The sequence below is a fragment of the Typopeltis vanoorti genome, chromosome 14 (assembly GCF_054136105.1).
Source record: "Typopeltis vanoorti isolate ZY-2024b chromosome 14, IOZ_Tvanoo_1.0, whole genome shotgun sequence".
NCBI lineage: Eukaryota > Metazoa > Arthropoda > Arachnida > Uropygi > Thelyphonidae > Typopeltis > Typopeltis vanoorti.
Genome location: NC_143562.1, coordinates 87,560,110 through 87,581,553, shown reverse-complemented (window position 1 = coordinate 87,581,553; position 21,444 = coordinate 87,560,110). Strand labels below are relative to the sequence as shown.

General features: G+C 34.9%; 1 protein-coding gene across 1 annotated transcript in view; it reads right to left on the bottom strand.

The window, feature by feature from the left end:
• Positions 1–20,484, bottom strand: part of LOC150099733 (protein PRRC1-like) — a 160,763-nt gene extending 140,279 nt beyond the window's left edge. Inside the window, exon 1 of the mRNA XM_090403998.1 lies at positions 20,366–20,484. The gene's annotated coding sequence lies outside the window, so the exon portion shown is untranslated. The remainder of the gene's footprint in view (positions 1–20,365) is intronic.
• Between the last annotated feature and the right edge of the window lie 960 nt (positions 20,485–21,444).

The following is a 21,444-nucleotide window of genomic DNA, read 5'->3' as shown; positions in this document are numbered from 1 at the left end:
ACCTACATCATGCTACCTAAAAAAGTAAATGCGAAAACTTGTAATGACTATAGAATGAGCAGCCTAATGAGTCACGTTCTCAAAATGTTTCTGAAAATAATTCAAAAAAGAATATACAGAAAATGTGAAGACACCATCAGTGATACCCAGTTCAGCTTTAGAAACAGCTTGGGAACAAGAGAGGCTCTTTTCTGTTCTCAGATCTTATTTCAAAAATGTATTGACCAAAACAAGGTAATATTCATTTGCTTCACCAACTTCGAGAAAGCATTTGACAAAGTCCAACATGCTAAAATGATTGTATTATTAAAAAGAACTGGATTAGATGGTAAAGACATCAGGATCATTGAAAACTTATATTGGAACCAAAAGGCATCTGTTCAAGTTGATGACATTATTACAGACTCCATTAACATCAAACGAGGAGTAAGGCAAGGATGTGTGCTGTCACCTCTTCTTTTTAACATCTACTCAGAAGCCATATTTCAAAAAGTCTTGGAAGGAAGAAAGGAAGGGATTAGTGTAAATGGTGAAATCATCAGTAACATCTGATATGCTGATGATACAGCTCTTCTGGCTGACAATATTCAGGATCTTCAAAATCTTTTGGAGCTAATAAATGCAGAGAGTGAAAAAATGGGATTAAAAATAAATATCACCAAAACTAAATTCATGGTCATAAGTAAGAAACCAATTCTTAATTTAGCACTTTCTTTAAATAGGAAACAAATACAAAGAGTGGCAAAGTTTAAATATCTCGGCTGCTGGTTAAATGAAGATTGCAATCCAGAAACGGAAATAAAAGTTAGAATTGAAATGGCAAGAAAAAATTTTCTCTTGATGAAATCAACACTGTGTAACCGCAGTTTAAACTTAGAGCACGCATGGTTAAATGCTATGCATGGTCTGTGCTGCTGTATGGTGCAGAAACTTGGACCTTGAAGACAACATCAATAAAAAGACTTGAAGCCTTCGAGATGTGGTTATACAGACGAATGTTAAAAATCCCATGGACAGCAAAAACGTCCAATCAGGAAGTACTGAAACAAATGGGGAAATCGCGTGAACTTTTAGATACCATAAAAAGAAGGAAAACTGCATATCTTGGTCACCTACTTCGTAATGAAAAATATAAGATACTTCAATTGATTATAAAAGGGAAGATAAATGGAAGAAGAGGACAAGGAAGACGAAGAAAATCTTGGCTGGCAGACATAGACAATGGACTGAGCTCTGAGGATTGCTCAAAATTTGTGTGGTCGCTGACCTCTGATAGGAGATAGATAGGACAGTGGACTGGTATGAACTCTGAGAGACTGCTCAGAATAGCTGAGAATCGCTCAAAATGTGCCAAGGTAGTCGCCAACCTCCGATAGGAGATTGCACTCAAAGAAGAAGAAGATTTCTATATTTAATTTACCATCTTTACTAAAAATCGTGCCTAAGTAGCTGAAATGTTTTACTTGTTCCACAGGTTCTCCATACACAACACAGTTGACATTTTAAATGATTCTGCCTATTTTCATTGTCTTTGTCTTTTTATTGCTGACCTTCATACCATATCTATTACAACAGTTATTCAATTTAGTCAGAGAATCTTGCAGACTTGTAGTGGATTTATTTAGAAGATGTTATACTTCTTTCTGCAAAAACCATCCGCATAAAGCAAAGAGCTGACATTAACATCTCCCATTTTGATATCATGTTTAATACCACTTTCCTTCATAATGTGATCCATATAGATAATGAATAACAGAGGTGATAATGTACATCCTTGTCTCACACCAGATTTAACATTAAACCATCTTCCTGTACTTCCTTCAATTCTAACTGCTGACTTACAACACAAATAAAGACTAAGTATTGCTTGATATAATGCCCCATTGACACCATATAACTGTAGCGTATTGAATAGCTTCTCTCTTGGCACCTTGTCATGTGCCTTTTCCAAATCGACAAAACTTAAATACAGATCTTTGTTATATTCCCATGCTTTCTCGACTATTTCTCGTAAAGTGAAGATCTGATCCTGACAGCCTCTATTTGGCCTGAATCCAGCTTGTTCTTCACCAAGCTTTCCTTCCACAATTCTTCTCAACCGTTTCTCAAGTATACTTGCATAGATCTTGCCAGGAACACTCAGTATGGAAATACCTCTGTAATTCTCACATTCAGTTTTATTTCCCTTTTTATATATGGGTACTATGAGAGCTCTACTCCAATCATTGGGAATTCGTCCTTCTGTTCAGGCTTTCTGAACTATGCAGTGCAGCCACTGTAAGACTTTTATACCACCATACTTCAGCATTTCTGGTCGAATATCATCTACTCCTGCTGCTTTTCCACATTTCAAGCCTTTGATGGCTTTTTCTACTTCAAGTATGGATATGTATTCCTGACTGCATGCCTGGTCAGTGTTTTTTACCACTGTGCTGTCATTACTGCTTGTTTCATTTAGCAGTTTTTCAAAGTAATTACTCCATACTCCAAGGATATCTTTTTCTCCCATTTTCATGTCACCTTTATCATCTCTAACTCCTTTCACAGCACTCTTTCCTCCATTCCTAAGCTTCTTCAACAACCTCCAGAATATTTTGCCACCTTCTTGATATTTATTTTCTATATTCTTGCCAAAGTCCTCCCATGACTTTTGTTTAGCTAGTTTTACACAGTGTTTAGCATTCTTGCTTGTGTCTCTGTATTCTCTAAGAGCACAAGCTGACTTATTTGCCAGTAACTTTTGATAGGCTTTCTTCTTTTCCTTCACTGCCTCTTTAACTTCCTGTGTCCACCATGGAGTTCTAATTTTTCTATCCTTGCAGACAACTTCACTACATGCCTCTCTAGCTGAATCAATCAGGGCTTTCTTCAAGGCTTGCCACTGAATCTCCAAGGTTAGATTCCTGTTCTCAAACTCTTTCATTTTTTCTTCAATAATCTTTGTGTATTTTAGTCTACAGTTCACATCTGAGAGCTGCTCAACTTTTATTCACTTTAAAACTTTCTTACATGTTATTCTTTTCAATATGAAATTCAATTTTATCCTGCTCAAGACTAAATAGTGATCACTTCCAATTTCAAATCCTTTGTACACTCTAGTGTCCTGCACCAGGGAGAAAACATCACTATCAACAATAACATAGTCAATGCGACTTTTCTTATTCCTTGCCTCTTCTCTCCATGTGAATTTGTGCACATTTTTATGTTGGATCATGGTGTTAGTAATAACCAGTCTATGGCCTGGGCAGAAATCCAACAAATATTTGCTATTATTATTAGCTTTGCTCTTTTCTCCAAATTTTCCCAAAATATTTTTGTATGTCTCACAATCATTTCCTACTCTGCTATTTAGATCCCCAACAAGGACCAACTTTTCCTTTTTCATTGTGTCAGTGCTTTTTCTAATGCCTCAAAAAATTCCTCCACTTCTACCTTAGTAGAACCTTCTGTGGGCACAAATAAGTCTCATTGTCCAGTTCCCCATTCTCATATTTCCACATTGCTCACTCTACTTGAGACTGACTGCCATTCAAGAAGATTAGCCTCGTATTTTGTGTTGAATACTATGGCTACTCCTTCTTTTCCTTGATTGTCATTGCCTGAATATAACATTTTGTATTTATTGCTCAGAAAGATCTCACCAGTTTTTGTCTTTTTTGTTTCAGTCACCCCTATTATGTCGATCTGGTACTTATCTAATTCCTCAGCTAGCTCCATTTCTTTGCCATTCAGGCTTCTTATGTTGATAGTACCGATCTTTAACTCTGGTGATGTTGAGTTGGGGTGTGTTTTCAGATTTGTTCCAGTAGCTGACTTTCACTGTTCGCCCTGGTTCGCTGGTGAAACAACTGGGGCCTTGTTTAACCGGGCAACACCCCAGCCGGCATGAAATTTTGTCATGTTGTACCATCATTTTTTATTTTGGTTTAACCAATAAGAATACAATTTGGTTGGCTAAATCCCAAATTGCCAGCCCATCCTCGTATCCAAGTAGATACCCAACAGGGTGCACCACGAGAAGGTGAGGATTGGACATTAGGTCAGACGCCCTGGTCGGTTCTCCGCATTCCTTTAAAGGCTATGTGGAGGTCTCCTCTTAGTTATACAGCTTTGACCCTTAAGCACCCCAACTTCATTTCTGCTGTTGTTAATTTAATCTTTGTTTGTCTTTTTGTTTTATTGTCCAGATTTCGCTTCCATACATAGAGACTGGTAGGGCTAATGTATTGTATACTTTTAGCCTGGTTTGTTTTTGAACTAGGTTTGGTTTAAATATAGAGTTAATTACACCTGTTATTTTTAAATATTTTGCAATTTTTACATTTATATCTTTTTCATATGTGATCATACATCCTAGGTAGTTTAAATGAATTCACCTGTTCTAAGATCTTGATATCTATTACTATTTTAGTTCTTGCTGGATCTTGTCCTTTAAAGGCCATAGTTTTTGATTTTTCTGTTGATATTATCATACCATAATCTTTGGATATCTCATTTAGATCTAAAATAGCTTTCTGTAAGTTATCTTTAGAATTTGTAATTATTATTTGGTCATCGGCAAAGAGGAGAGTGTTTAAGTTTATTGTAGGAGAAAGGTTAATTCCTTGATATAAATTTTTATTCCATTTTATTATTTCATTTAAGTAGATATTAAAAGGAGTTGCTGAGAGAGGACATCTCTGTCAGACCCCCTTGGTTTATCTCTCTCGTATACGACAGCTCGTGATTTAATCTTATTTGTATTTGATTATTTTTATATATTCTTGTGATAGCTTTTAGGATATTATTTGGTATTTGTCTTTCTTTTAATATGTTTCTTTTAACTTTGTCAAATGCTTTTTCAAAGTCAATAAATGCAATATGTGTTTCTAAATTGTATTCTCTTCTTTTCTCTATTATTAATTTTAGGCAAAAGGCTGGGTCTATACATGATCATCCTTTTCTAAATCCATTCTGTATTTCTAAAGTAAAGTTTTTGGAATATTTCATTAGTTTGCTATTTAAGATTCTGCTATATATTTTGTAACAGGAATTTAGTATATTGATACCTCTACAGTTTTTAGGGTCATCTCTATTACCTTTTTTAAAGATTGGAATCACAATTGCTTTTTTCCATTCCATTGGGGGGGATACAAGTTGAGTAAATTTTATTTAAAAATAATAAGTCTTTCTTTAAATCTTGTTCCTGCGTATTTATATAGTTCTGAACCTAGCTTATCTTCTCCAAGTGATTTTCCGTTTCTTGTTTCTTTCAGGCTGATTCCTAATTCTTCTTTAGTTATTTCCTTTTCATTTTCGTTAATTGTTTGCCAGTTGTCTTTTTTAAAATATTTGTTTGTCCTGTGTAGTAATTTAGAAATTCTTCTAATTTAAATTCAGTGTTTAATTTTATGTTTTCTTTGGTATCTGCCTTTAAGTGTTTCAAAATCTTATATACATTGGGTCTTGTTTTATAAAAATCATGTTCTAAATTAGAAACAAATTTGTTCCATGATTCTCTATGTCTTTTTCTGACTTCTCTTTTAGCTATGGCTCTTATTCTTTTATATTCTATTTCATCTTCTAATCTTTTACTGCTTAACCATTTGTGATAGGCTTCTTTTTTCTTTTTGATTATTTCTTTGATTGTATCATCCCAGATCTTCAGTTTTTTCCTTTTATTAGATTTTTTGGTCTTTCCTAAGCTTTCATTTGCTGATGCATTTAGTATCGTTTTTATATTAAGCCATTCTATTTCTTCATTTTGTTTTATTTTATCTAGATATTGGTTAATTCTTTGTTCATATAGCCATTGTACATTTGTGTCATTCAATAGTCTAATTTTATAAACAAATGTTTCAATTTTTCTTTCTATTCTTGTTACTTGTAGCCATTTAGGTGGTAATCTTAATTTTATTTTAACAAGGAAGTGGTCACTGCTTATTTCATATCCTCTATGAACTCTAACATCTAGTGAAAATTTTGATGTCTTTTCATTTAATATAAAGTAATCTAATATTGATTTCCATCCTCTTGCTGCCAAGTATATTTATGTATGTCTTTATGTTTATAGAAAGAATTCATTATTTTTAGGTTATTATAAACTACAAAGTCAATCAATTTTTTACCATTCCTGTTTAGAGTATGTTCTCCATGTATTCCTATATTATTATTAATTTTCGTGTTTCCAATTCTTACATTTAAGTCTCCTACTAAAATTACGTAATTATTTTTATTTTATATGTTTTGTAGCTGATTATAAAAATCAATATCATCCTGTTCTCTTCCTCCTTCTGGGGCATATAAACCAATTATTGTTAAATAGCCTCTATCTATTTTTATTCTAGCTTCTATTATTCTTTCATCCATAATTTATAATGTTTTAACTGTTTTGAAAGGGAGTTATGAATCCAAATCATGACTACTGCTTATGCTCTTTGGTCTCTGTCGACTCCACTGTATATCACATTAAAATTTTTGGTTCTCATAGTTCCTTTTAATTTCTTTTTTGTTTCAGTGATTACTGCTATTTTAAAACTTCTTTCATTTAATAATTGGTCTAATTCTATTTCTTTATATTCTATTCCTCTTACATTCCAGTTTGCTATGTGTATTATATTTTGTTGTTTCCATTCCAGAGTCGTTTCCCATAGATTCAATCCGATTATCTTTTTCTGTCAGCTTACAAGTAGAATTATGTTCTCCATGTCAGGGGACTAGCCTGATGATGGAATAGTTCAGTGGTAGGGCTGCTACCTTAAGGCTTCTGAACTAGCCTTCTTCTGAATTTAAACCCATAGGAGGAATAGGGTATATTGAAGGGGGAAAGAGTAGATTATAGAAGAATTATAGTAAGGTTTATAGAGAGGACATAGTTGTAAGGCCAGAAATGAAAAGACCTCATGGCCCTCAAGCACTCTAATAGCATAAGGGTCATAAAATAATAAGAGTTGGCTGATAAGGCCTTATAAGAAAGATTAAAGTAAGTGGATCTTATTCAAAGTAGAAGAAGGAGAGGATAGATCAAGCAAGGGGTTCATGGGAGTGCCGCTTCCCTTACAAGATGATTGCCCTTTATGGCCCTGTTGGTCCACGAGTCCTTATTCAGTATATTCGGACCACTCCACCACACACATACACACACACACATGGTGGGCTCCCCCATCCGCCACCCAGGGGACGTGCTCTCTAGGGGGTTACAGGGTCCCCCCAAGAGCAATTAGCTAAAAAACAATATATAATATCTGCTTGGTTAATGGCTATAACCACCACCAGATCATTTTTAAAAATAGCCCATATCCCCCACCCTTCTTTCACACACACGGACTACAATAAATCCATCAGCAATTCGTGGCACTTCTGAAAGGTGGCTATGATCCTTAAGAAATACAATCTTTGACCAACTTCAGACCACAAGAAATTAACATCCTTTATCTTAAAAGGATGTTAAAGACAAGTGAGAACCTCTGGGTTTAACTGGGTTCTACCATGTACCTACCCTGCAGATGCAACCTTTCTTTTCTTCTTATTCCTGTTTAGCGAAACAAACAGGACAGTCTACATAAGGATTTTGGAGCACCAAGAGTACATCCATTTCTACCACTGTCCAGATTTAGCAGACATCCAAATCAAGCATAAATATGAGAGACTTTTCCTTGAGTCACACAGCCTTCACAAATCCGTGTGTTGAGGCTTAAATGCTGTAAAGAATTCATATTGGAGGTTTAATGCAATATTATCAGCACTGAGAAAGCATTAAAACCAATTTTAATGCTACCAATATTTCATCTCAGTCACAGAGATATCTTCAGGGATTACAAATAACTTTTTGTAACAACACACACACACACACACACACACACACACACACACACACACACACACACACACACACACACACACACACACACACACACACAATACAATGATAAGTAAAACAAGTGAGTGAAACTAAAGTCTTATCTACTTAGTGTACCCTCTATGGGCATTTGCAGGTGGCCTAGGATGTAAAGAGGGATCTCTGAATTAATATTTCCCAAATTTTGGGAAGTTTTATGCAACCATATTTGTTTAAATTAGGTTGATTCCTGAGTGCAGATGCAGATTCAAAGAACAGTGTTTCTTTTTTGAATTTACTATGATGGAGCATGTGGTTTTTTCCCAGGAGATCCTGTGGGTTGTATCCAAAACATGGTCTGCAAGGCCAGATTGACCATAATCGTGATGCAGATGTATGGCTTGTGTTCTTCTAACGGGATGGTTGCTGATCTGCCTGTCTGTCCGAAGTAACCCAGCTTACAGGAATAAGGTACTCTATACTCCAAGCACTGAGAGAGGAGGAAGCTGATCTTTGGTGGAATGGATAAGGGTAGTAAGTTTACGGCGAGGCTTAAACGCTGTATGGAGGTTGTACTTTTTTAACAACCTGGCTATTTTTTCTGATGTGCCACGGATGTAAGGTATGGTGATGGCATTTCTGAAGTCCTTCTGAAGAGATGGTCGGAGAATGGGGAAGAAATTGATTATTTTTTAAATTCTGTAATCACTGTAGCCATTGGAAAGGAAGGTGTTGTGTATGTGTTCGGCTGAAAGGGCGGTTTCACAGGAACAAAAATTGTGAGCTCTATTGGTTAGAGTTTTAATAATGCCATATTGTTGAGAGGGATGGTGGTGGGAAAGTTGTGAATGCATCTGCCTGAAGGAGTAGGTTTTCTATGTACAGAGAAAGAAAGGTTACCATTAGGAATTCCTTTTCCATTGTAAACCGAATTCTAGGATGTAGGCTATTGAGGTGACTGAGGAAGGTGTCTAATGTGTCTGGACCATGAGGCCAAATAGAGAACACATCATCTACATATCTTAGCCAGATAGAAGGTTTTAGAGCAGGCTTGTTTTTCAAAATTTTCCATCTAAAAAATGGCAAGAGGGGGGTGAGAGTGGGGGAATCCATGGCAGTACCCTGTATAGATTTTGTTCTTCCAAGAAAAATAGCCAGAATTGATGGCAAAGGAAAAGAGTTCTAAGATATCAGAAGGAAAAACTTTTTTTAAGAGTGTTAAGGTGTCATTTAGGGAAATCTTGGTAGATAATGAGATGATGTCAAAGCTGATCTGTATTATTTAAAGTAATATTTTCAATTAAATTTTTGAAGTGGATAGAGTTTATTCTTTTCACGTCTTATGTAAAAAACTCTACCCCCTTTAAAAATTTAATTGAAAATCTTACTTTAAATAATACAGATCAGCTTGACATTATCTCATTGTTTACCAATATTCCCCTAAATGACATCTTAACACCAGTGCCGGGCCAAGAGTATCTGATGCCCCTAGGCAAAGAAAATTTAGGTGCCCTATACATTGTCTCTCTATATATATTTTGTCATACTCACACAAACATAAGCCCCGAAATTTTAGCGCTCCTAAGCGATTGCCTAGGTTCGCCTAATGATAAAACCGGCCCTGCTTAACACTCTTAAAAAACGTTTTTCCTTCTTTTATCTTAGAACTCTTTTCCTTTGCCATCAATTCTGGTTATTTTTCTTGGAAGAACAAAATCAACAAACAGATAGAGGGAAATGCCATGGGTTTCCCCCCCCCTCTCACCTGCTCTTGCCAATTTTTACATGGAAAAGTTTGAAAAACAAGCCTGAGACCCTTCCACTCTAAAACCTTCTATCTGGCCAAGATATGTAGATCATGTGTTCTCTATTTGGCCTCATGGCCCAGATACATTAGACTCCTTCCTCAGTCCCCTCCATAGCCTACATCCAAGAATCCAGTTTACAATGGAAAAAGGAAAATAATGATAGTTTACCCTTCCTAGACATCTTAGTATCACACCTTCCTAATGGTAACCTTTCTTTCTCTGTATACATAGAAAACCTATTCATACAGGCAGATACATCCACAACTTTTCCACCACCCCTCTCAACAATATAGCATTATTAGAACTCTAACCAATAGAGCCCACAGTCTTTGTTCCAGTGAAACTGCCCTTTCAACCGAACTCAAACACACACACACAACACCTTCCTTTCCAATGGCTACAGTGATTACAGAATTCAAAAAAGAATCAATTCCTTCCCCATTCCCCGACCATCTCTTCAGAAGGACTTCAGAAATGCCATCATCGTACCTTACATCCATAGCACATCAGAAAAAAAGGGCCAGATCGTTAAAAAAGTACAACCTCCATACAGCTTTTAAGCCTTACCGTAAACTTGCTATCCTTATCCGTTCCACCAAAGATCAGCTCCCTTCTCTCTCAGTGCCTGGAGTATATAGAGTACCTTGTTACAGGAATGTAAGCTGGCTTATTTGGACAGACAGGCAGATCAGCAACCATCCGGTTAGAAGAACACAAGTCATACATCTGCAATCATGATTATGGTCAATCTGGCCTTGCAGACCATGTTTTGGATACAACCCGCAGGATTTCCTGGGAAAAAACCACCATGCTCCACCATAGTAAATTCAAAAAAGAAAGACTGTTCTTTGAATCTGCACTCAGGAATCAACCTAATTTAAACAAATACGGTTGTATAAAACTTCCCAAAATTTGGAAAACATTAATTATCAGAGATCCCGCTTTACATCCTAGGTCCCCTGCAAATGTCCATAGAGGGCACACCACCTAGATAGGTCTTTAGTTTCACTCACTTGTTTTACTTATCATTCTATTGTATTTGTGTGTGTTGTTACAGAAAGTTATTTGGAATCCCTGAAGATGTCTCTGTGATTGAGACGAAATACTGGAAGCATTAAAATTGGTTTCAATCCTTTCTCAGTGCTGATAATATTCCATTAAACCTCCAACATGGAGCCTTCATAGAATACACCAATGATAACAAATATGGTTAAATCCAGCTTCCCCCATCCCTCTAGAAAACTCATGCACTGATAGACAAATGTGAATGAGGGTTTCCTAATGAGATGAGGGCAGAGGTGCTATTTAAGATAGGCCTACCTTTCTTCTCTTTTTTTATCTCATTTACTGATGTACTGTTTGAGATTGTGCATTTCTATACTAGTATATGGTTCTCCTTATGTCAATTTAACTTATATATATATATATATATATATATATATATATATATATATATATATATATATATATATATATATATATATATATATATATATCCACTCTCTCTATATATAAAAAGATAAGCCGAAATTTGAAATGTTTCTATTGTAAAAACTCGATGTTACAAAAATTAATAAAATCTCTAGTACATCAATTTTTACTGTAGGAACACACCTTAAAAATCTTGTATATAATGTATCTATGTTTTGTATGTTTAAACTTTGTATAAAGATCAAAATAAGCCCAAAGGGAATTAACTCACTCATTGTTTAAGAGCAGAAGTTGGATGTTCGAAACCAAGGATAGTGTCTGTAAGTCGGCAGTTCCTTTTGAAACGTATTTACGAGTCCTGTAGTAGGTGACCTTCAAGGTCAGTATTGAAAAGGGACAGCCCCCATCAGTCGGAAAGTCCCGTAGGCAACATAGCCGGATTAAGGACATCAAAGGGGAAGAATAGGATTTGTCAGCAAAAGTTCGAGAACTGCCAGTCACGTGCTGTTGTACGGGGTTCTTGTAACTACGCACAAGACATGTATGGGGACATTTGGGGGTCCAATAAACTTAACCCAAAGTGCAGGGGTATTGAGAATATAAGGCTTGGAATTTTGTTGAGAAGGGCTTCCTGTTTTCATCTTGCGTGATCTGTCCACAAGAGGTTGAGAAGGAGAGGTGCTGATTAGTTTCGGAGGGGGAGAGATGGGAGTCCGTCCACAAAGAGAGTTTCCAGTCCGAAGCCAAGGATAAACCAGCAGTTACAGTCTAAGGGGAAATCTTGCCGTATTGGTTCAAGCCTTGCAGCTCTGTTTGAGTATGTGCATGCCCACCGATCTACACAGTTCCTCGCCGGTCAGTTCAAGATGCTGGGAGAAACCTATCCAGTATCCCGATGGCTGACGCGATCCCTTGATAGTGCCATGTGACTCCCATCAAGGAAAAGAAGAAAACACAGAATGGAGAAGAAACCCCTCAAGCCCCAGAAAAGAAAAGGAAAAGAAATAAGGAGGGAAGGCGTATGCAAGACAGTCAGAGACCCACGTGAGTCTGAATGTTAATTATTTTATGTTTGTGATTTAAGAGAATTCCCCTCAAGGAACTGCTGAACTATTTAATATAGAAAAATAATGGTTTAAGGTACATGAAATGCTTGTAGATTTGTGTAAAAATTATTATTGAGTTTAAAGTGAGCGTAGTTAATTTCCCTAGGAAGGATTGGGCTAATCAAGATTTCCTTTAATTAATGTGTGTTAATTAATTGCTTATTATCACATCATAGAGCTGTTTTAATCAAAGGGAATGAAATAATAAGCAATTAAATTAACACACGCATTGCTTAGTGAATTCTCTTATTTTCTTCTCTAATTAAATTCTCAGATAATGCATTCTATATCACAAATACTAAATATCATTGACAAGAACAAGAAATTTCTAGGCATGCATTAACAATCATAATTAGTCATCAACCATGCACCACATACACATTATATGACTCAGATTCTCATCTTAAAGACTTAGTTAATTGAGTGATTATGCATTCTATATATGTCATCAACCATGCACCACATACACATTATATGACTCATAGATTCTCATCTTAAAGACTTAGTTAATTGAGTGATTATCACTCAATTAACTAAGTCTTTAAGATGAGAATCTAAGAGTCATATAATGTGTGTGTGTGGTGCATGGTTGATGACTAATTACGATTGTTAATGCACACCTAGAAACTTCTTGTTCTGTGTGAATAATATTTAGTATTTGTGATATAGAATGTATTATCTGAGATTTAATTAGAAAAAAATAAGAGTTCACTAAGTATTACATTTGAGTAACTATTCAAGATTAATGAATTTCTTGTATGAATGAAGTTTTGATTTCATGTATTGTATAGCAACTATTATATCAGTAATTAAATTTTGTTTATATATTAGTACATAATGGTTTGGTCTCATTTTCTTGTCTTTTGCAATGCACTGATTCAAAAAAATAAAAATCGAACCTAAGTGAGAAAACATTGATATAAATAGTAAGTGAGAAAAGGGCCAGGACTGCAAAGCAAATTGATAACTTGGGGATGATAAAGAGACTTTGTTGCGAAAGATTTAATAACCTACTGGAAGTACTATATTTCTTGCACCATATCGAGGCATGGATGGCACAGTCAAAAATATAAATAAATATTTCCATTGCTCTCAGGTAGGAGTATAGAATACAGAAGGTAGGAATGTAGGGTATAAAAAGGGGAACGTAAAAAAATTAAGTGACGATATATTACAGTGTTGCAGCATCACCTGGATATATATATAAGTAAAGCATCCCAGGATATATAAGTAAAGGAAACCGAAACGTTTACAATGCCACAGTCGATAAGATAAAATAAGATATAAGATTATAGAGGCCAGCCACCGCCCCCCCTTTACATTATGTCACGTTTTTTGTCCAGCATATAATATAACATATATTTTTAACATATATTGGTGTGAGTTGTGTAATTATTTTTATATAAAAAATTTAAGGAAAATAATATATATATTTTTTTAAATAGAAAAATATTAATGCACTATTTTTATATAATAAATTTTTTTAATAGAAAAATATTAAACGTTGCACTATTTTTATAGATATTTTTAATTATATAAGACACAGCTAATATTGAACAAAAATGGCTGTTTTCAAATCTTAGCAAGTAGTGCAAAATGAGGGCAACTCGGAAGTAGTGCAACAACAAGGTGACTTGTGGCAAAGGTGGAGCAAGCTCCGAACATCTGATCCAAAAATAACCAGCTTACCAGTAGCGAATTCTCCATGCTTGCTATGCAAGCTCATTGATTAAGAAAGAAGTACTCTTTATTTGTTAATAAATGCATGCATTTATAAGTATTCCATTTAGGCTTCTATTTTTATAACCAGAAGACGTCTTAAGCTTGCGTGGCAATAATTGAGCTTTGCACTGTGTATCAAAGGCCGATGCTTGCTCGGTTGTAGGAGCTTACAGGTCCTTGCAGCAGCACTGTGATTTCATATGCATGCATAGCCATTTCACGTCATCTCACTCTGTTGCTTAAACACAGGTCATATGCAGTCAACGTAGCTCTAGCCAGTGATCTTCAGTAGCCTTTACAAGTGTGCATGTTGCTTGGGAAAATTAAGTTATAACCAACTTTTTATGACGATGTTATTGACCAGTTCATAAAGAAGAACCGTAGGGTAGAATTTGTATTCGAGTAGCTAAATTGAAAAATATAGAATATCATTTGTAAAATAAATGATATATTTGTATGATTAAATGTACATAAATTTCTAAATATATAGTTTTAAATGGTCAGTACAGGTAACCCTCGTATAACGCGGTACTCATACAATGCGGTTTCAATATAATTCGGTCTACAAATTGTAGTAACCTTTGTTCAACGCGCCACTTATACAACTCGGTTTGACAAAAACAGAGTCTAGAAATCGTAGTAACCCTTTATCTTTTCATATATTTTTCACTGCGTGACTTAAAAATCAAATTTTATCTTCGTTAAATTTGTGTCTGCCCGTATCGCGCAGGTAGTTATAAGTAGCAAATTTATATTAGGGTAAACACCCTTTAGCACGCATGTACGTCAATTGTATACCGTGTAAAGTGTTTATTGTTGAAACTTGTCTTCGTTTTCTGCCAGGAAAGCACATCGAAAATCATAAGTGTGTTATCTCAAGATGAGCACTTTATTTTCTGGTGAGTTACATGCATAATTAATATGTAATGATTTTTTATGTAAAAAAATTATTTTTATAGTAATGGCCACAAATTGCATTGAAAGGGAAAAAAATAAATATTGAAAAGAAAATTCATCTCGAAGAAAAAAAATTAAAATCACGGATCGGTTGAAAAATGGAGAAAAACCAGTTGTTGTAAGGACTTTGAATTTAAATGAATCAAGAATTCAAACAATCAAACACAATGAACATAAAATATGAGGAAGTGTTTACTGCTGGGTCAACGGTAAGTGCAAAGCTCGCTGCTTGTATACGCAATTTTCTAAGAGAAAAATGAAGAAATCTCTAATGATTTGGAAAGAAGATGCACTCAAAATAAAATTCCTTTGGATGGAAATCTTATTAAACACAAAACTCTCAAAGTTTATAAACATTTATAATGCAAACCAGGTGTTCAATGCTAACGAATCCAGGTTATATTGGAAAAATATGCCAAAACGCACCACCTATATTTCGAAAAATGAAAGATCAGCTCCTGGATTCAAAGTTTCCAAAGACAGAATTACTCTACTGTTTTGTAGTAATGCATCAGGTGATTACATGACAAAACTAACGTTTATTAACCGATCCTCAAATCCTCGTGCTATGAAAGATTAAAATATGCACTTATTTTTATTTCGCCTAAAATATTTATGCATTACGTGCAATGAAGCTTAATTACAATATGTAATTTTTATAACTTTATACTATGTATTTGTGTTCATAGTTTATATGTTTTCTTAACTTACTTGAATTACCTGAATTAAATAAAAATATATTTTTGTTGGATATGTCATTGTTGTTTATATAATTTAAAAAAAAAAAAAAACAATTTCGAAACATAACCCTACTTTTTGTATGTGATCTGAGTCTTGCATAATGCGATTTTTATAATGCAGCATTTCTATGGAACCTAACATCCGCGTTATATGAGGGTTATATGTAATTCCTTATTCCGATAATCAGATTTCAATCACACCTCTCATTTCCTGAATGATAACAAGAGCAAGCATGAATTTCAAGACAAGCATTCGCCCCTGCATTTTACCAGCTCAGAGAACCGGCTTACTAGCCCAGAACTGGGGGCATTAGCGACAGGGGAGCGGTGGTGAAGATTCCAAAATCTTCACCACCATTCCTGAGATGCTGATTGGTCAATAATAATAATAATAATATATATGTTAATCTCACTCACCTAGGTTTGTATACTTGTAGTGCATTTCTATAGACAGCTTAGGGTTACATAATCCAGAAACTCTGCTCTAGAGAACAACACAGGACTTTTTCAAGCTACTTTAGGATTCTAATAAGTAGGTCTCACATTGGGAAATGAAATTTATCTACCACCTAAAAACATTTGCAAACTATCCTTATCTGTAGTAGAATTCAAACCTACAACCTACTGGTTCAAGCAAATTTATGATTAAGACATGTAGCCATACTTATATTGTGCTCGTCTCTCTCTCTCTCTCTCTCTCGCATGCACACACAAGGGATTGAGATAAATATCCAAATAACAAATCCATTTTGATCCTCAGACAATTATTCGGGAGTGAAATGATAAATTTTTTTGGTAAATATGGAAAGAGGTTGAAGAAATGTTGATTGCAGACTTTGGTAGATAGGAGGAAAAGAAGCATATGATAGATGTTTAAGATAGTGAGATGATTTGATCAGATTAATTGAGAGGGGATTATAAAAAGCATAGAAGGTGAGAAGGGAGAACCAGAGACCATCCCTGGAACTAATATAAGAGTGGTGCGGTGAAGAGGAGTGCAAGGAAGGAGATATTTTACAGAGAGAGTTGTCAGTGAATGGAATGCATTACCATAATATGTTGTAATGCTAGGAGTGTTAAGGATTTTAAGATTCAGTATGATACATATGTTATCAGTTGAATGAACCTCCCACGATAAGTCTGCTGACTCCATGGAGGGTGTAATAATAATAATAAATTTCTATCCTACTGAAACTTTTGATGTTTCGGTTCAAGGATTTACTTCTTCGAGGATTTACTTAATCCAGAGGAACGATTTTTTTTCTTTTCTTTTTTTGCTCTGGTTTGGAACAAAAAATTTTTGTTCTCAGAAAATAATGCTCCATTTGAAAAAAAAAAAAAAAAAAAAACCATAACAAATTTTTAAAATCCATAACAAAACATACACACTGCTTATATCTTCTCAATTATAAATAAAACTCTTATTTTATTTCTATCCATTATTCATTGGACATCAACAGACCATATGGTCACCCAGATGCTCAGTGATGTGCCACACCAGTCCTTGCCAGGTGGTCCTGTTATATGCTTTTCTGGAGGCTTCAACTTTATGAAGATCACACACACGCCATCCACCTGACAGTCTACCCCTTCCTCTTTTTCGAGGCTTATATAAGTTCCTGGAAAGAGAGGAGGAGGTAGACCTTCTATTGCTGTTCTGAGAAATCCGCCTCCCATCTTTTCAATGTGCCCAAAGTACTGCGACTTTTTTTTTTCAATATCCTTAAGGGGCCTTAAAGTTCTACTGATCCTTTCTAGCAACAATCCATTTGTCCACCTTTCAGTATATGATATCTTCAACAGCCTTCTGTAACACCACATCTCAAAAGCAACTATCCTTTTTCTATCAGACGTCTTTAGGCTCCAAGTCTCACATCTATAAGTTGCTGTTGGAAAAATAACTGCATCCATAATCCTCAACTTTGTTTCTATGGTGATAAATCATCCTTCCAAATTTTAGACCTGTTTTAGCCATTCCTAATCTTCATCTGACATCTAAACAGCAATTCTTCACGTTAATAATGAATCCCAAATACTTGAACTTGCCGACTTCCTCAATTCTTTCTCCATTAAGGTACACTTTCCCTGTTTGTATTTCCTTTGAGAGTCATAGCTTTTTTCTTCCTAGGATTGGGCTGAAGTCCTCTGTTCTTAATGATCTCATTAACTTTGTCAAGAATTTGTACTAGTTTTTTCCGTTTTCATTACAAAGGTTCAATATATTATTAGCATACCTCAGAGTACTGATCAATCTACAACCTATCCTAATTCCTCTCTTAAGTTCATCCAATGCTACAATTTTTTTGTATTTCAATAAATTTAAATTATTAATATTATCCTTCCTTGTGGATAGTAACAATAAATAAAGAAATACCATTTTTGCATCATTTTTTTCACTATCATAATAAGAGATGACTAACAAGTTAATATTAAAAAAAATAATATTTTTAATGTCTGAAAATAGTGTGTTTTCTACAGTCGATTTTTCTTGAGTTTACGGGATGAAAAGCATGCCTGTGTGAGAGATCAAGTAACTTGAGAAAACCAGTTGGAAACAAGGCTTAGAAAAAGTTCCTTTATTTGGCAACCAGAATCGAACTCTCGATGCACTTTCTTTGGGCAGTCTAATGCTGAGGAGTGCAAACATCACTTCCAGAGCTACACAGGCTCTACTAAATAGTCAAGAAAAAAAAAATACTAAAAAATATATATATGTTCATATTATTTACTCACTGAATTCTCAGAATTAGAAAAAACAAATTAATTTAATTTAACACACAACATGTTTTGTCGGAATGCTGACCTCTTCAGGCATGAGAACATTAAAAGCAAACATAAAAAACACCTTAAAGAAACATTGTGCCACTACAATAACAGACCATGAATTGGAATTAAGTTTGAGCTGAAGCTAAAGTTCTAATGTTAGGCATATGTGAGCATGTGACTTCATAAGTGCACCAGTATCTGATAGCAGAGCTATGCGAGTCTGCCAAACTATAACTAAGGTTACTGTTTATGTGAGAAGAGTCTAGGATAATTTCTTTGGATTCAACTATGCAGTGTTCTACTTCATCATGGCATATATGAATGTTTGATGTTGTATTTAAGACTATTTTGTGTTGGCGGCCTTCATTATTTGCATTCACTGAGAACAGGACATAGCTTGAAAGGGCGCTTGCTCTGGTTCTATTATAAGCGATGTCTCTCTGATGTTCTTCAAGATGCAGGAGGATGGACTTCTCAGTTTGGCTATAATATCTATGTATATATTTATATTATTTATATATATATTATATATAAATAATAATAATATATATTATTTATATTATATATAAATAATATATATATATATATATATATATATTTTTTTTTTTTTCCCCAGATAGAGCATTATTTTCTGGGGGTGAAATTTTTTGCTCTAACCTAGAATATCTTCAGAGAAACAAGTAAGTTGTTCCTATCTGGGTGGATAAAAAAATTGCTATCCAGGATTATTAATTTGTGCAATTAGAGAAAAAAAATAAAAAAACATTTAATTTGAATTGTTGGGAGAGGAACACTTTATTTTGGTTCAAAACCATTTTTGGCCCCCTTGATAATATATATATATATATATATATATATATATATATATATATATTCTCTCTATATAAAAAGATAAGCCAAAATTTCAAACTTTTTTATGTCACGTTTTTTGTCTTACCAGCCCGGAACTCAGGGAGTTGGGCACTGTAGGCACCAGAGCCTCCCCCTAGTATGTGTGTGTGTGTGTGCATATCAATTCAGAAATGCCTGTAACTACATCAAGATTCAACCCAGAGCCTGCTAATTGGGAAGTGGAGATGCAATCTATGCACAAGCTGGTATAAAATGCATATTAGGGTACTGTATGAAATAGAAGTTCTATCTTTGTTTCTTTTTTTTGGTTTAGTATATCTTCTGCAATTCCCCCCCCCTTTCTTCTTCTGTGTTCTTCCTCACAATCATTACCAGAGTGTCTTTTTGCCACACTCCTGGTGTGTTGAAAATGTTGCTATCCACACAGTTTTTTTTTTTCTTCTTCAAAGAATACCAGTTGTCAATATGGTAAGAAGGCCATTAGAAACAGTACCATTTTCACCAAGAAGAATTGCGCAAATAGAAGCATTAAATCTAATATTAGCAGAATACCATAAGAAACTATGAGAGGAATGCAATGAATCCAGTGGTCCTAATTTCACATCAGCACACTACAAATATGTTGCAATAAAACAACTGGTCGAGCATGCTATATATTCTGAATCTCTACTACTTCAAAATATATTCGCACCAAATAAGAATAAGACAAAACCATGACATTATTTAATATGATATTTCGGTTAGAGCTACAGATAATGCCCTTCACATTGCTAAGTGACAAGTAGAATGACAGTATTGTGAATTATAGCCTCTAGTCGTTACGCTGAAAAATATAGCACGCGGTTATAAACTGATACTTCATATAAACCAAGTAAATACGTCAGAAACATAGGCAGGATGTGTGGCAAAATTCAGAAGCTATTCTATATACCCATCCTTCAACTCTCTCTATAAAAACTCTCAACTGTTTCATAATACCTACAAAAAAACATACTGAGTAGCTCATATGTTACTTTCTGCGTGTGTTTATAAATATGTGTATTCTCAAGTAGGAATATACATTGCACAAATTCTGCGCAAACAGTACGTTACGATCGCTACAAACTTTTATTTAAAAATAAATATATAAACAAAACGAAGTTTATAAATAACTATAAAACATACAACCTAAATATCTTCTATGAAGCCACGTACTGACTCCAGCAACCACTCACTTTCCACTACTATTGGAATAGAGCTGCCATCTCGTGTTTGCTAAATAAAACTTATTACTAATACTGTATCTTTTAACTTTCACAATTCACCTGCCATTTTCACCATTAATAAGCAATTACGTGCTAAAATTAATACTCTCAAATGATTAAATTTGCCCTCTATAACTCAAATTTCTTATAATTTCTCATATAAGCAAAAGGCTTCAATTTCCCATATATATAAGATAGAGAAATAGAGGAAATTATGAATCCATTCACGTTTTATAACCAAATATAGAAAGAAACTTAAAGGGTTAGAAATTTACCAGAGAGCTTATGAGAAAATAATCTTCGGCATTGGAGTTGCCTTGGATTATGCAGTTACTGAGAGTTCACGTATGAAATTTTACTTTCTGACATATAATATTTTTTTCACATTTGATCCGTAGACGCCGTGTGGTCACTGCCGTACCTCACATGGTTTTGGCAATGTCTTCTGCTAGAATAAGTGGTAGGGTCGCAGATTCCCTTTCCACATGAAGTTTGTAGGACAATGACAAACATTCATGCCCATGGGGGGGATTCGAACCCACGGCCTCTTGTCTGGAGCGCGGACACGCTAACCAGGCAGGCCTAACATATAAGCAGAGAGTTTTATGCCCTTTTAAGGTCTCTCTGGCTGGTCTCTGATTAGAACCAATAATTTTAAACAGCTGTCAGGCCAATGAAACCATAAACCATCAGCGCACTAATAAAAGGTGAATATATTGAGTCTTGGGCAGCAGTAGCACACTCAGGATTTAATCTTGGGGGGGGGGGGGGGTAGATGATTTGAGAATACACACTAAGCATCGCATACGACCTATGACTGAGCATCTGCAATGAACGCTAATTCATAAGTAGTATAGAAATAGAAGACACGACACAACATAACTAAAAAATAATAATTTTAATTAGGAAAATATTTTTGGAAAATTTTCTTGTGAATTTTCTCTTTTTCTTTAGGGGGACGGAACCCCTTCCCCCCCCCCTCTGGGTGCGCCACTGCGAATG